General features: G+C 35.8%; 1 protein-coding gene across 1 annotated transcript in view; it reads right to left on the reverse strand.

Moving 5' to 3' along the window:
* Positions 1-17749, reverse strand: part of LOC138184168 (uncharacterized) — a 353608-nt gene that overhangs the window by 113798 nt on the left and 222061 nt on the right. The window lies entirely within an intron of this gene.

Here is a 17749-nt window from a genome sequence, read left to right on the forward strand (position 1 = left end):
ATGATTAACGATCATTAATATTATTATAGCATCATAATAATCATTAATATTAATATAATGAAGTTATTGTTCTACTGTAACAATAACAAATAATATATGAAAGCAAACACGCTAGATATATGACATATTTATAATGATAATATATTTAATAAATTTGTTTTTATGTTTTACATTATTTATTGAAACGTTATTCGTTGTTACAGCAGAACTCCACTTATTTTTTTTTTTTTTATTTACAAGTACTTTACAATCAATTCTTGCATTGAGAATTTTGAGTAAGACTCCACTCATTGTAACGGAATTTGGTTAGTGTTCGACTCATTGAATTCCTATCTGAAAATGAACTTTACTATATGAAAGGAAAATCATAGCAGAGAGAATTGGTGAACTCCTATTCTATATAAATCGATAACCTCGGAATTTTACCATACTAAAAATATAAAAAAATTTTCTTTCTTTACAATCACTGACAATTAATATATCTAGCCTCATTACAGGTATAAAGAAATATACGTCTGCAACTATTAACACGTTGAAAAACACGCAAGTTTTACAGGAATTGCCCGTGGCGTCACGATGAATTTTTTATTTTGCGATACATATAATGTTGAAATATTGTTTCTTCGCGTTGCTAAATAATTGTTCTATGTTGTTACGTCCCGGGACCTACCAGAATGTACCTACCAATGTTATTTTCACTGACAAAGAGAACTGCTTTATAGGGAATATCTCTATAAGAAAATACTAAGAAGTGAATTCAAGGCAGTCGCGATTACAGCACGTTCTGTAAATTCGAAAATGCCAAACTCGCGGCGTTTTATTTCGACGTTTGTCCATGTCAATGACTGTAGAAAAAATACTTGCAAAACATCGAAGCCTGCTGGCTCACACGCCATTTATGGCAATCCTCAAGCGTTGACGCCTTCTCGTTTTACAGCCGAAAATGACGAAGGGCAGATAGCTGCCCCAGGCGTTCGAGATTCATATTTTCACATAACATTTATGGATTTGATAGAAACATTAAAGCAATCAAAGAAAGAGAGATGGAGGGGTGTTAATAGCGGTTCGAACATCTTTAATAGCTGACGCATTGACAGTGAGGAAAATGGCATTGAACAATTACACGTTAAAGTAAGCCGTCTGATGTTATTTGCATTATTAGATATGTATACTTACCCCTTTATTTGATGTTCTCTTCGATGATAAATATTATGTGAAAGGGAGAAAAATTTTGACATTACATCCTAATGCGTATGTTTGTATTTTGGACGATTATAATCCTCCATTTAAGTGGCTCTGTTATCGCGTTTTTTTTTCTTTGACAACTTCGTTTGCACAAATTAAATTTGATGTCCTATGCGTTTATTTTTATCCGCTTAGTTTATCTCAGGAAATATGTTTCAGATCGCTTGATCTGTTTTCCATTAACTACAATTCAATATCCACATAGAGAGCTTCGGACTCGCTTCTTCCTATTGATAAATATCATTCGCCACTTTTCTTGTAATTAAAACACGATTCGAAAAATCACCCTATATATAAACTGATAACTCGCCTAAACGCCGATAGAAACACTATCTTTAATCACAGACCAATCTGTGTGCTTGAAGTCAAACTTTCGAAATTCGCGTGTTAACGTTCGCCACTACAAAATGCCACTTCAAGGCTCGTCGAAAATACAGGTTCGTACTCATTCCCGTTCGTGACACCGCGTAATCTGCTGCCCAAGTACACGCATAGGTCGGGTTCAATATCCACGAGGAATTTCCGCTTGCATTTCCTTGTTTTCAACTACATGGGGGACGGCACCTTGTTACGCAACTTTGGAAGGTTCCGTGGTAGTAACATAGGCCCAGGTGCTGCATCCTTTCTCTGGAACGCGATCGGCGGCGTTTCCAACGTCGTTTTGGAGGGCGTCGGCTATCGATGCTGAGTGTCTACTTTCCGTTTACAATTGGTTTAGCCCGTCTCGTATCCCGTCGCAGTCCTAGTTCCGTGGTTTTTTTGCCACTGGAATTCGTCCTGCCTCTGCTGTTATCTCGTATACCCGGTCTGCGACCTTGGTCAGGACGTTTGGGTCCGTTTCGTTCCTGACGGCCAGGATTTGCTGCAGGTACGTCGGAAGACGGATTTTCCACATCGCCAGGAGGAAGTCGTCCGGAGTCGAGGGGATGGCCAGGCTCTTCAATACCCTATAAAACTGCGACGGCGTTCGATCTCCCATTTGTTCTTTCTCGAATAACCTCCACTTTTTCGCAGCGTCAGGAATCTCGTCGGTGTCATCAACCGAAGGAAGTACTTCGTCAACACTGTCTTCATTAATGTCACTAGCGTGTATTGGCGGAGCCGGATTTTTGCGTCGCGGTTCCTCCTTGTTCAAATAAGTCAGTCTTTGAATAAGTTCGTTCTTCAACAGTTCGTATCGTCCCGTCGCCGGCGGGTTGAGCACTATGTCCTCGACTTCTTTCATGTATTGTCCCTGTAGGTTTCCGATGATGATGTTATATTTCATTTCGTCACTCACGATGCGCGCACTCTTGAACTGCATGTCTAACACCATAAACCACCCCGTGACGTTTTTCGGCCAAAATTGCGGTATCCAGAGTTGGCTCACTGCTTTCACAATGTTGATGGCGTTCATCGCACTTTCGGGCACTTCCTCGCCGGCATTTGCCATCTCGAACACTCGTGATTCGTGGAAACGACGTCTATGTGACACTAATACGTTCACCTCCTTCGCTTGAGATCACGACAGTGTCACCAATTTGAGGCGTAAGACGCGAAGGGAGCCAAAGGAATAATCGGCATATTAATTTTACAGTGTGTTTATTAATGTTACTAGCGCTCAAGCTGTTGCCCGCACTCTCCGTCACAAGCTATCTTAGTTTCCCCCTTTTATAGGGTGGCCTCTGAAGTAGGGGAACAGTTTTTTCTCTTGCCGAAGACCCTTGCGCTTGTCACACGCTCAAGAAAGCTACCCGCTCAGAAACAGTAATCAAGTAGACGAAATAATAACAAAACAGTAACTGAATAGCCGCATCTGATATACATCCGACGATAACCTCTCCAAAGGGATTAAAACATCAATATAGAAACCCTCCTAAATTAGCCCTCAACACATTTTGTTGTAACACTTTGAACCGTCACTCTGTTGGATTTATATAATAAAATTTCCATCATCTTATACGAAGTTTAATTTGTTCACCTTATTCGTGAAACGTTCGAACTGCGACGCGAGGAGATCACCTGCGATCTATCAGTTTCGTGATGTCTTGTGTCTCCGACGTAACACGCTCTTCCGTAAGTTCCAAGGTTTTCTTTTTTACGATGTCTTGGCCTCGGATTTCAAGACTGAAACTTCTTTTACGGCCTTGTGCCGCCATTATATTTACGTATTCGATACCAAAGGGCCTATGCTTGTTAAATAAATAAATAGATAGATAAATAAATAAATAAACAAACAAATAAATAAATACTGTAATAATATTTTAACGAGGAAAGTACACAAATTTTAATAAAACATCCTAATTAATTTAAACTACAAATATTGTTACATGAATTTTATTCCATTATTATTAGAAATTAATTAAAAATATGCATAACATTCGAAAAGCTTTTTATATAACTCCACTGAAGCTTTATTTATGACATATTCAAAATAAGAGAATATAAATTTAAACATTACGTTCGTTGAAACTCTACGAATCCGTTTTCTTCTTTTAGTGCATTTTTGTATTTACTAATTTCATTTAAATAGTTGATGCAACATTTAATATGTCATATATTAATTTAAGATAAATTTTTTTAGTCCTCCAAAGGAAAATCTAAGTAAACTATAACGAAGTTGCCTTATTCGAATACTATACCGTGTTCAGTAATTAGTATAGCCCCAATAGGTTCACCATCATATCTAATGGTTAGGTAAGATTACCAATTCATTTAGAATTAGTTTTTCATTTGTTCTATAAAGAAAATTTTGAAATTGTGCTACTTTAAATTGATATTGATATTTACTATTAGAACATAGTATACCAAAACACTTTTATATAACAAAACATTTTTATTACGTAACAATAGTGTAGTAATTTTGTCATATAATAAATAAAATAATTACTGCTATTTTTGCTTACTATCGTCAATATTTTACAAAGTTTCCGTTGACAGTAAATGTATTGCATCTTCCATATACATTTTTGAATTTGTTTAAAATTTTGCTAATACAATGATGTCTCAATAACATGTCTCTCATTCCAGTGCTAACGAAAGTTCAAAAAATTTCAATAATTAATATAATATATTTATAAAAGTTCTCTATATTATACGTTCAAATGTTCTTGCGAGTCACTGTATGTAAACAAAATTAATCCACTTTTAACAATAGCTCATAGTCTTTGTCAAAAAAATGTTTTTCTCGGAGAAACAGTTTAGTTGAAAGGGTAGAGCTACAAACTTTCTTTACTTTGGCGAATTAATTTCATTTCAAATTAACCGAATATTGAAATTAAATACTAAAACATTGAAATTAGATATTATATACGCAGCAGCCCAGGGCCGTAGAAAAAATTCCAGCGTTGAACCGAAAAAAATTCAAAACTGGAAGAGATCCATATTATTGTGCCGTTCGATACTAACCTTGTTTTGGGTTACAAGGTCCAAAAACAAAAAAAAAATATGAATAGATTGTTATTGTCGTTTCTTGTAATCTTCAGCTAGAGTTACACAAGAAGGTTAACTTTTTGTGGTAACATCTGTCAATATAAACGTATGAACGTGCTCCTTATATTTTTTTTGGTATTGTAGCACTGATAGAGCGACGATCCAAATCAGCATACACTACCTCTGTACTTATACTTATTTCAATATATTTTGCTATTACGAATTCATGCACTCGTTTCTTTATCAAACAAGCATACACATTATTCACCTCATACATATATGTCGGAGATGAAAGGAAAGCCGAAGCCGTTCCTTGGAAATTTTAGGAACATCCTCTAGTACTCTAGTCTGGATTTTATCATAGCTGTAATTGTTCGAGATTTGTGATAGCGAGATTGGGTTCGAGGTGACAATTGGTCGCCGAACGTAGCCACGGTCACGGGATGTACGTTTTGCCTAACGGAGATCTGGAGTGGTTGTATGGGTTTTCCGAGGAATGTGGTTGTGGCGGCATGCGGCCTCGGGAGCGGGCCTAGCCACGTGTGATGCTGCCTCGGAGGTGCTGATACAATGGGTCATACATTGTATTACTAATCAAACTGCAGGCAGAAACCGCCTAACAACAGCATTTGGAACTTTCTCGATGCTTCCAACGAGTCTGCCTTGCAACGGCGTTTGGCACCTTCTCGATGCTTCCAAACGGGTATAGAAAAACAAATGCAATCGTACAGCGAGAAAGATCTCCACGAGGCTGGCATTCTTGCGATTGCCTTGGAGAGTGACACATCGAGCATTTTCAACAATCGTATTTCTGTGCTTAAGATCATTTTACGCTTAGTAGAGAGTTATCCCGCTGACCGTGGATTCGTTTGAACCCAAAAATAAAAAATATTGTTAATAGCGTTCATTAAACTTATTATTCGCAAATCATACTATTCATTAAACTTACTATTCGTTAAACTTATTATTCATTAGACTTATTATTTGTTAGACTTATTATTCGTTCAACTTATTATCCACTAACTTATTATTTGTTAAGCTTATTATTCACTAGACTTATTATTTGTTAATCTTTGTAGTAGACTTGTGTATACGTGTAAATATAATCTCGGTTGTGTAAAACAATGGTTAATTCACGTCAAGAGTTGTTACGCGCCCAAAATTCCAACCATAACCCGACATCAGAAGTGGGATCAGAACCGCTTAAAGTGATACAAGAGCAGATGGCCTTTATGCGCGAGTTAATTCAGACGCTAGCGCAAAAACGAGGAAGCTTGAACCGAATGTGAAACCCGGAAAATTTTCGTTACCACGCTTTAATCCCGAAGTCGCAGGCGCCGATCCCGCCGCATCGTCCAAGGTGGTTTGCTTCAAGTGTCGTGCGTAGGGCCATATCGCACCTGATTGTCCGCTACTGCAGAACAGAAAACCCGGCCCCAAGAACAAACGTCGAGTCGACTCCTGCGTGGTGGAGTCTCTAGCTGGTAGTTTAAGTCATCTGGGTGAGTCGTTCCCATTTTGTTTCGATTCCGGAGCCGAATGCTCATTAATTAAAGAATCTATATCCTCGAAATTTTCTGGCAAACGAACGACTGATGTAGTAGTAATGCGAGGCATAGGAAATACTTGTGTTAACAGTACATCTCAGATCTTGTCCACTGTATGTATTAACGGTTTTACATTGGAGATAACTTTTCATGTCCTTGCTGATAGCTACTTAAAATACGATATCATGATTGGTCGTGAAATCTTGAGCCAAGGTTTTGACGTGAATATTACACGAAATAGCGTCGATATTTACAAGACAAAAATGGTTAACGCCTGTAGCAAAGTCGCGGAAGATGCGGTCAACATTAACGAGGTCGACACTGATGTAGTTGGTAACGACAAAGATCGATTGATCTCTGTTCTCGAAAAATTCAAAGAGTCATTTATTACGGGTTTCCCGCGGACTCGTGTAAGTACGGGCCAGTTAGAAATTCGACTAATTGACCCTAATGTCACCGTACAAAGAAGTCCTTACAGACTTAGCGAGGAAGAGCGGAAAATAGTGCGCGAGCGAATAAGTGAACTGATTAGGGCAAAAATTGTAAAACCTAGTAATTCGCCGTTCGCGAGCCCCATGTTACTCGTGAAGAAGAAGGACGGATCAGACAGATTGTGCGTAGATTTCCGGGCGCTAAATAAAAACACGGTCGCGGATCGGTATCCTTTACCCCTTATTGCTGATCAAATCGCGAGATTGCAGAGTGCGAGATACTTCATTCGCTTGGACATGGCCAGCGGATTTCATCAGATTCCCATTCACCCTAACTCGACTGAATATACAGCGTTCGTCACCCCCGACGGTCAATACGAATACGTAACGATGCCGTTTGGTTTGAAAAATGCACCAGCCGTTTTCCAGAGAGTCATTTTCAAAGCCTTAGGTGACCTCGCTTATTCATACATCGTTGTTTACTTGGATGACGTCTTAATTATTGCTAACTCGGTAGATCAAGCCCTAGAAAGATTGAACATCGTATTAGATACCCTTGTAAAAGCCGGATTCTCTTTCAACTTTTCAAAATGTTCTTTTCTAACGACCTCGGTACTCTATTTGGGATATGTAATTTGTAACGGAGAAGTTCTCCCCAACCCGGGTAAAATACACGCCTTAAGCTCTTTACCCGCACCGACGACCGTTACACAGCTTCGGCAGTTCATCGGTCTAGCTTCTTATTTCCGAAAATTAGTTCCTAAATTCTCACAAGTAATGAAACCTTTGTATGCACTCACTTCCGGTAACAAGAACATAAATTGGGCGGATAAATACGAAAAGACAAGGCGAAAGGTAATTTCTATTCTGACCGATGAGCCGGTGCTAATGATATTTGACCCCAATTACCCGATAGAGCGTACTATGAGCACCTTAAAAAATATGTTTTCGACGGTAGAAACGACCGGGCGATCGTGGCAAGACGCGATTGACGAGATACAGTTAGCCTTGAATTGCACCACCAATCGTGTAACTAAATCAAGTCCTCTGGAATTATTAATTGGCAAGGCAGCAACGCCCTACGGCTTATCGTTGCCTGATAATGTCGAGGAAAAGGAAGTGGACATCTCCAGTGTAAGGCAACAGGCGATACAGAACATGGAGACTTGCGCTAGCTATGATAAAGACAAGTTCGACAAAACGGAAGCCAAGATAGTTAGGTTTAACCTCGGTGACTTTGTGTTACGAAAGAACGAGGAAGGGACCAAACAAAGTCGGATCCGAAATTCAGGGGTCCATTCGTGATAGCAGAGATTTTAGAAGGAGACCGATATACTCTAAAGACCTTAGACGGTAAACGGACATACAAGGACAGACATGACAAACTAAGAATAAGCTTATTATTCACTAGACTTATTATTTGTTAATCTTTGTAGTAGACTTGTGTATACGTGTAAATATAATCTCGGTTGTGTAAAACAATGGTTAATTCACGTCAAGAGTTGTTACGCGCCCAAAATTCCAACCATAACCCGACATATATATACATATATTTTAAATTGAAAAATAAAATACGCCTATCACCGAACGTAATCTACGTAACCATCCGGAAAGTAGGATGCAAAGTGGTTTCCGGTATGAATTCTTTATACGGTGCACGTGGTCGTGACACTAAAATGAGATTTCCGCTTTAAAAGCCACGTTGACCGGCAGAAAAATTTTGCATTCTGTCCGTACCTTTAGCATACGAGCATAGCATCAATTGTGAATTTCAAAATTTTCGACTGCCAACTTCGAACGATCAGAATATATGTGCTGAATCGAGTGTATGACAAAGATTAAAAATTCAACAATTTCATCCGGTAAAATTCGGTGCGAAATAACAAAATTAAACATCTTTCTCGTAGAGGTGTAAAAAAGATTTTAACAAAAAGAGACGATGCAGAATTCCAAATTGGGTTGAGTCAAATTGATTAGAAGTTCGAGATGGATAATAATGATTTTATATCAGATACACTCGATTAAAAGTATTCAATTACTTGAATATTTAATAGTGTGTTTCTATCATATAATTTTTCAATGCAAATTCTAGTTTATTCTTAAACATTATTTTTTCTATTATCGTCGATTCTATTATCAGAATAAAATACATAAGAATACATAAATAAATTGTAATAGTAAATAATGTAGTATAAATTAGTAAATAAAATAAATAAATAGAGAAAAATGGATAAATATTATAGAATAATAAGTATTTGTTAAAAATAGATTTAAAATTATTTTCTATATTAATGATTTACATATAATTTTATACACGATATAGTGTAGATCTAACATATTGTGCATACTTCTGTAATCAACTGAAATTATACAATTCTTAACGAAAGGGAAAAAGGAATTTTATACTTATTTGAAGAAGAATATTATGTGTTTGAAGATGAGGCAACATGATAAAATATAAAATAGTATGCATATTATACCTATAAAATTGTGAATGAAATATAAAATAGAAGAATAAATGAGTATAAATAATGAATACATGATATTGTATATCATATAATATGGATTAAGAGTGATAATATTTAATGACGAAATGAAGGGGGAACGGCAGAAAGAGATAAAAATAAGAATTTAAAAATTACTATCTTATAGGAAAATGGGAAATGCGAGTTGTCATGTTTTTCACCCATGGCCTTCGATTGATAAAATAATGTAACAATATAATAATATCCGTTACTGTTGCTAACAATCGGCTACAGTTAATTAACTATTAATTTGACTTGACTGAATACAGAAACCACTTTCTTTTCAAACCTCTTCTACATTGCCTTCCTTAATAAGTTGTACCTCAAATTTGTCTTACGTTACTTCCGTTTCTTTGGCCGCTTTGTCTCGTCAATTAAATTCGCGTTTTTCAGCTGCAGCTTTGCAGGAAAACGGGTCAACCAGAAAGTAGCCCACCCTAGAAGCAGAAAGGAGACTACCCAGTGTACAAACACATCTAGGTGTGCGTACGAGAATCGCGGGCCATTCGAGCAAAATAATGGCGCTAGTGGAAGTGCATCGGCTAATTTACGAGTCGACATGGATGAAAACACGAGCTCTCCATTCTACGTATATAAGTACTTACACTATTCATCGTGGAGAAATGGCGTCAGCGGAATACCTCTACGAGGTAGTTCTTTGAATTCTGAATCGAATTCATTCGTCACACGAGTATACCTAGACTTTAGACTAGAGGAATGTGTTCAAATCTCATAATTTTTGTGGCATACGCTACCGTCTATAAGTATCTCGGATATTTCATACAATTCTATAAGAAGACAGATGTATTTGCTATATTTTCAAAGTTATAATTTACGAACGTTCCTTTACTATTAATTTCGTATCTTTAGCATAACTAGAATCCAATATCCTGCTCTATCCAAACTAAAACAAGGAATATATCACTCCTTTTATACCACTCACCAATTTTATGCTTATTTATAGCGAATATCTGAATCGTCATATAAAATATCGAAACTTTCAGAATGTGGCTAAAAAACACATATTTCTATCTACTTTCAATTATCAATATATATTAATATTAATATTAATATATATATTATTATATATTATTATTATTAATTATTAATTATATAATATTATTATTATATACAGGGTGTTTGGTAACTGATGGTACAAGTGGAAAGGGGGCGATTCTACGCGAAAAAAGAAGTCGAAAATATAGAATAAAAATTTTTCGTTTGAGACTTTGTTTTCGAGAAAATCGACTTTGAATTTTCGCTCGGTACGCGTGCGGTACGTTATAACGGATCTCACTGTAGATCGTTGTCTCGATGGAAAAATTAAAAAAAAAAAAAATAAATTAAGAAAAAAGAAAATTTTTATTCTATATTTTCGACTTCTTTTTTCGCGTAGAATCACCCCCTTTCCGCTTGTACCACCAGTTACCTACCACCCTGTATGTATATTAATTAATATTTACTATTATTTTTATCAATATGTACTAACTATACATAAGAAGATTATAGGAAAAGAACACATGATAGGTCAAATTTCTTATTTTCTAAAGGACAGCAGTTTTAAGATTCAGTACTTTGTCTATCGGTTTCATATTACCAAAATTATTCCTATATTTGATTCCAAAGTTAAACGTATGTTTTTTCATTGTCAAAAAAATTTTCAAAATATTGAAGTATTGCTTGTCTTAATAATGTTACCTTTCATTTTTACAAAACTTAAAACTCGATTTATCAGTTTTTAAGAAATTTACGTATATCTGTAGTATCGTGGACGAAAGGCCTAAGAGATATCGGACCAACTATAAACAATGTCGCGAGAAAGCAGAACTGCCGACAGGCCCAACAATGTATCGTCTGTGCTTCAATCGAATAGTTTCGCGGAAAAGGCTTGCGTGATCCTGGCCACGAGCGGTTGAGGAGCACGTGCGTGGTGGGGCTAAGAATAAAGACAAAGGGATGCTAAGGGAGAAAGACGAATTAACAGTCAGTGTTAGTTGAGAAGTCAAAGAGTGTGAATCGAGAAGTTAGAGAGTGCGAATTGCATTGTCGAGATAGTGTTGCTAGTGTTGTCGAGAGAGTGTGGGCCGCGTAAGAGAGAGCGTTGGAACCGTAATGACGAGAGTTGCAAATTAATTGTAGCTGTCTAAATTATAATACGTTATTGTGATTAGTTCACGTTAAACAACCATCGTTTCCTGTTTAATCGACATCTGTTTAATCCATTTATTGTAAATAAACTAATTGTAGTAAAGATCCTGCAAATCCAACAGATTATTTTCACGAATAATAAAGTGATTTTGAATTAAAAACTGTTCAATTTATTAGTACTTTGTTTGGTTCTATTGCTTTCTATTTTTTATGAAATAAATTAATTCATTTTTATAAGTGCCTCCTTTATAAATAGGTTATGAATGTTGAAGTAAATTCATATGTGCAATAGAGCTTAAGTATCGTGGAGAAATAAACGACGACTTTATTCTAAACAGAATAAATAGAAAAGTTATGTTAAGATTGTGGAAAACCTTTACGAGTCTCTTTCAAATGTGAATTGAATTCGCTCGTCATGGGTGCACCTATGCGACTGCACTCCGTCACGGAAAATAGTTTGCCGCTCTCGTGGTTATGTTCAAACGATATTAAATCGTTCGTCGATCGGTGGTCGACCGACTGATTTAACGCTGAACGATTTGAACTTTAATCCTTCCGCTACGGGCGGCTTCTTCGCTGCGGCACTCTCGCTGAACGAGCCGCGGCGACAAAACAGTGCACGGTAGGCGAGAGAGATCTCAGCGGCCACGTTTACGCCTCACTGCAAACCAAGCTGCTCTGACGGTGTTTTTCGAAGAAAAAAACTTTCTTCAAAACAGAGTATTTATAGCTTTTTAACACACTCACTTTTAACCCTTTCACTTCGACAGTCCAGTCCGCCTAAGTGCTCTCCCTATACGGAGGCGCGCGCCACAAATGCACACAGTGGCGTAATTGCTGTATAAATGTTTTCCTAAGTCTTAAATAACAACTGTGCTGAATAAAACAATAATAAAACAATCTTTGCTTCGCTGTCAATGGATTTAATAGATTTTTTAGCATGAAACACTATACGATCGTTTGGATATATGAAATATATTGCGTGAAATGTTTTGATGTTGTTTCAACAATAAGTAACTTTTAAGAAGCGATTAATCCAATATATCAATAAAATCAACGGAAAATGCTCTGCCGGTAACGAAAAAATATATTATTGACTACAGATGGCATTGGTGTATACCTGATATATGGGGTGCCGATCGTCGCGTGGTTGCCGCCTATAAGTGGCACCCGTTAACCACAGGTCATCTAGCTGGCGCCGCCTATAAGCGGCACCCGAAGCGAAAGGGTTAATCACAATTTGGAAACAAATAACATTACAGAATATGACAATATGATATAATATAATATAATTGTATGATACTAATAGCTTTTAATAATAGTATTGCGTGTGGTATCTTTCGAAATATGGTGTTACACATACGCCAACATCGCAAATCTGGCACTGGCATCGCGATTCACTCCACAGTTCCCATCAATCGATTATAATCGACAACACACTTCGTTTTTTTAATAATTTTTTGTGTGCGATGATGACGTTTCGTGTCAACCAATTCTTCATTGTGGAAAGAGGACAACATATACACTACCCTCTTGTTACACCATTTTATTGTTAATAAAAGGCTTGAGGATGTACAATACTCGTATGTACAATAGGCGGCATCTTACGCAAAGCGGCTATAGTCGCCCGTAATACGTCAGTGGCATCTTAAGCAGAGCGACTATAGTCGCCCGTAGTATGTTAGTGACATTTTGCGGAAAGCGACTGTAGTCGCTCGTAGCAACGAAAGGGTTAAAACTTCCCGAATAGTCTGTCTTGGTACGTGCAATTAACTCTGGCTAGAGCCAACTCGTCTCGATGCATCTCGTTCGAGTTCGACCGCGTACAGATTACTTTTGAATTAATTCTATGACTTTGTAGGGTCGATACGGGCAATGGTCTAAGAAGATAGTGGAAAACTGATACTCGAAGTCGTTACTCGAGTGTTGTTCTATCTGTGTACCAATTTCTCTACCAATCTATCGTATTACGGAGGAAAGAATCAGGCAAAATAAAAACGCATTCTGTTGGATATGAAATAATTATATTACTTTCGAAAATAAGTTGCCGATACTATAAATATAAAATACATAGAAAATTTAAGTCGATCTAATATGAAGAAAATTTTTAAGGATTTAAACTTTCCTCTATTATCAAGGAGAAAATAGTGACAAAGTGAATAAATAAAATGTTGTTGGGAAAAAAGTATTTGTTGTTTCTCAAAGTTCATTTTTATTTTGTAACATTTAAGAAAATTTTTCACGTTGTCCATCTCATCTATAAAACTGCTAAAAAATCGAATCTGAACTATTGGTTAACCATTTTATTATCTTGATTTTGTCATTGTATAAAGAATATTGAAATATTTTGCTGCGGTGATAAAACTTAGTACGATATTGGAAGACAAGTAGGAAAGTTTCCGAGCATTTGTGTCTCTGTTTGAATACGAATAACTTTTTCTGTACCTTCCTATGTATTTTTATGTATCTGATGTACAATATAATGTTTGTACATATGTCTTTTCATGCAGCCAATTGGATACGAAAGATGGGAAAGAAAATAGGATCAATATAAAATCTAGAAAAAAGTAACGAACTACCAGGTATAAAATACTCATTTTCAGAAATACTATGACACTTGTTACACGAGCTGTAGTGTGTAGTGTTTTGGAAACGCCTCAATATCAGCTGCAAGCATATGTTATAAAAAAAGCAGGTTCATATTTAAAAATGTTAATATGACCTTCACAGGACCATTTCAATATCGTTACAAGGTCAAATAGACAAGGGTATAGTATACCACTCTCGATATCATACCTAAACTTTATGTCTGAAACATTTCATTCATTTCGGATTATTTCAGTGTTTCGAGTTAAATCAGTCATATTGCATAAGTTTGAATTAATTATTAACATAACATTTATATCTTTCATTATAAACATTTCTAATATATCAGAAAAGAAAATATTAATACGTATACAAAATGTTCCTTTATTCTTACTTAAATCCTGAATAGAAATTTTTTCTTATTAAAAGCTTTTATTATCATAGTAAAGATACTAACTATGAAAAATAAAATGTTAATTTTTGTAAAATTACAATATTCATAAACCATTACTATGCAAATTCTTATTGGTTTCATCTTTTGAATCCTCACATCACTCTATTCATTACTTTTCATATTCTCTTTTTATCATATTCACGCGATCATTGTCACTCATACAAACCAAATAAATAAATGATATTAAACGAACTTATTGCTGGAATTGGCCAAGCTAGATTTAAACATATACACATTTAATTTTTAAATCTGACCCATCAACGTGTGATTACCAAAGCATCATGAAACACATTTACTTAAATTATCCTAAGAATAAGTAGATAGAGTTTCGAACTAAATTCCGAATTCCTTCTCCACTGAAACATAATTTTTTACGACATTTAATCTCCATACTATTTTCATCCATTATATACGTAGTCGACGTGTGACATTAACGCTTTGATGCTCGCATAAATTTACTAGTAACCTTAACCAGTAACCGACGTTTTCTGGTAAAAAATTTCAAGTTCGTAAACTTTAGATATCTTGCGCGTAACACCAACGTAGTTTCACCGGACACTAATAGTTGTTCTGCACTTGATATCACATTGGTGCCACAGGACGTGAAAGTGCTAAAATTTATTTAACAAAGCTATTAATATATTCTATCCATGTGATCTAACAATTTACTAAATAAATTAATTATATCTACGCTTACATTATTATCTCAAATTCAAAAAGATATTAATTATAGAATAAAAAGAAAATAGCATAAGTATTTCTTACTCAATGCAGAAAACAGTATCTGTACACTATTTGTAGTAATATTTAGATAAAAATTCTAATAATAATTCTAAGTAGGAACATTTAAATAAAGATTTAATTATAATTCTTAATAGTAACATCTAAATAAAAATTCTAAATGATAATTTTACATGACAATTCCAAAATAAGTTTTCACCATAATTTAAAGAATTTTCGTCGAATGAAAGAGAATACTATCCTTTACAAGATCCTTTCGTTTCAGGAAACAAGATACTAAGTTAAATTCATTTAAAATGCAAACACGTAAAGTTTCCTCTGTATCTTTTTCCGTGTCTCGTAACAAAGGAAATTTTGCACAAGAACAAATTGTTTCAAGGGTCCGCTGATGTTAAGTAATTAATCAATTTCCAATTGCACTCGATACGTCCGTGTTATTCTCGACCGAATTACTTGATTCCGATAGAGAATCGAAGAAAAAGAGAGAAAGAGAGAAAAAAAGGGAAAAGAAGAGAAAAAAAAAGAACGAGCTTAATCTCTCTTTCGTTGGTGGCGTTTTTCATTCTGAAATTGAGTTCATCGACTTGACGCCATTATCCTTCTCATTACGTACTAATTAAACCCTCTTCATCAGTTCTGACAATAAGAATAAACGCATAAACGAATGAAGAATTACACGAAACGCATGGGAAGATATTAATTCGATCTCGATTCGCGATACCGTTCAACTTTTATTTCCTTGAGTTTTAAAGCATTTGTCAGCAATTGACATCTGCATGACTTCTTTTCAATTCTTAAATAAATATTACTACCTATTTTTAATTGAATATTGCTACTAGATCGAGTGAAGATGTGTAAGTTATTACTGTTCAAGACAATAGAAAAGGTAAGGATCTATGACACTGCTGAGTGAATCCTAGGAGGAGTCTAGAACTCTTGAAGGGCCAACAGTGTTACAAACCACTCGGTAAAAGAAGCAAACTTCTATCCTTCACCCTCATCGTAAGCGATCAACAACCGGGCAGATGCGTGAAATCGATTCTCAAGAGCTGTTGTCTTCCATCTGACGTAAACTAAAAGTCGTGGTCTGACCGCCGGACACGACAGTCAGTTACATATAGTTAGTCGTAGATTACGGTCCATTTGCATCTTACAAAGATCAACGATCGTGGTCCAACCGCCGGGCACGACAGAGTCACTTATGCGACGTCAATAGTAGAGTACGTTTCATCTCCGTCTTACGAAGTTCAAGGGTCGCTGTTTGACCGCCGGACACGATATAAAGTCGATATTGTGTATGATATTCAGAAAGGACAGTCCCTTAATAGTCACGCATCCAATAAATTCATATAGTTCACTATGTAATCATGTAATCATCAAGCCGTCTGGCTTGCAACTCCTTTTCTCCGTCATTCCATTTACAACCGTGAGCGTTCGCACGCGTACAATTACTATGATTTGTTTTCTTAATGTTTTCACAGTGTAAATGTAATAAAACGATGAAGAATTTATAATGAAGGATTTGGAAAATAAGTATCTCTTTATTCTCAACATTTCGTACATTTCTATACAGAGTGGCTGGTAACTGTGGTACAAGCGGAAAGGGGATGATTCTACGCGAAAAAAGAAGTCGAAAATAAAGAATAAAAATTTTTCATTTGATGCTTTGTTTTCGAGAAAACCGACTTTGAATTTTCGCTCGGTACGCGTGCGGTACGTTATAACGGATTTCACTGTAGATCGTTGTCTCGATGGAAAAATTAAAAAAAAAAAAGAAATAAATTAAGAAAAAAGAAAATTTTTATTCTATATTTTCGACTTCTTTTTTCGCGTAGAAGCACCCCCTTTCCGCGTGTACCACCAGTTACCAACCACCCTGTATATTAGACATAGAAAAATCAATGCTTTCAAGTCTTTATAGGAAATATGTGAAATTATTAATTGTATTGCTGTATGATAATATTTAAAAAATGTTTATGTATGTGCATAATGGTACAAATATAATAATATTTATAAATTTGACGGCCGTCTCTCTCTATTTCTCTCTCCCTCGAGAAGAGATTATCCCAAATTAGATATGCAAATTAAATCTTATCTTAACTCCCATTTTCTTTGCGCGATAGTAGAGAATGTGCAAATTTCTGATAAAATTGGTTGACAAATTTATCGGAAATTAGCAACATCTAGAAACAAGTAAGCGTCTTCAGAATGCTGAAGCGATGTATATATCGTCTGATTTAAAGAGAACCAGGATAACAAAATGTACCGATAGCATGCAACAGTACGCCTTAAGTGCTGTAAATAACTCGCAAAACATCAGAAATAAAATGTTGCATCACGCTGTATTGATTCCCAATGATTTAACATCTCAATTATTCCTAAGTATCTTATCGGTTCGTCTATTCGAGGTAACAGAAAAATAGATTACTGGGAAGAATACATCGGTTATAAGAAAAATGATAACAAGTAGATGGTATTCGATGTGATGACAAAGGAAAATCAATGCAGACCCAGAACCGACCACCATTGAGTAACTTTTTCATCGTTAAGACTGTCAGACTCCAGACACCGGATACAAAGCCGATCATCCGGATTGAACGCGATTGCCTTCTGGAAAATAGATGATTCTTCGACTCGGGACAAGGATATTGCATTGTAATG

This window comes from Bombus flavifrons, chromosome 1, assembly GCF_040668555.2.
Source record: "Bombus flavifrons isolate JBK064 chromosome 1, iyBomFlav1_principal, whole genome shotgun sequence".
Classification (NCBI taxonomy): domain Eukaryota; kingdom Metazoa; phylum Arthropoda; class Insecta; order Hymenoptera; family Apidae; genus Bombus; species Bombus flavifrons.